Below are 478 nucleotides of genomic sequence, written 5' to 3'. Positions count from 1 at the left end.
AGCCCTGAGACAAGATACATAAAACAATACCCAGAACAGACCTTTGTGTGTATACAGTGTACGTATACATACCATATGTAGCATGGGTTATGTAGTACTACATAAATTACATGAAATTTTGCATAATATTAGTAAGCAAGTCACTGAAACTTTATTAACAAAAGTATGGGCCTTGCCTGGTGGCTCATGCCTGTAATCCCAAAGCTTTCAGCAGTGGGGGGTTTGCTTGAGGTGAGGAGTTGGAGACAAGCCTGGGCAACATGGTGAGACCCCATCTCTACAAAAAAACAAATCAATTAGCTGGGTGTGGTGGTAGGCACTTGTAGTTCTAGGTACTCCAGAGCACTATTCGAGTCCAGCAGTTTGAGACTGTAGCGAGCTATGATCACGCTACTACCCTCCAGCCTGGGCGACAGAGTGAGGCCCTGTCTCTTTAAAAACAAAAACAAAGCCGGGCGCGGTGGCTCACGCCTGTAAT

This window comes from Mandrillus leucophaeus, unplaced genomic scaffold, assembly GCF_000951045.1.
Source record: "Mandrillus leucophaeus isolate KB7577 unplaced genomic scaffold, Mleu.le_1.0 Scaffold825, whole genome shotgun sequence".
NCBI classification, from domain to species: domain Eukaryota; kingdom Metazoa; phylum Chordata; class Mammalia; order Primates; family Cercopithecidae; genus Mandrillus; species Mandrillus leucophaeus.
This window is presented reverse-complemented; position numbering follows the sequence as displayed.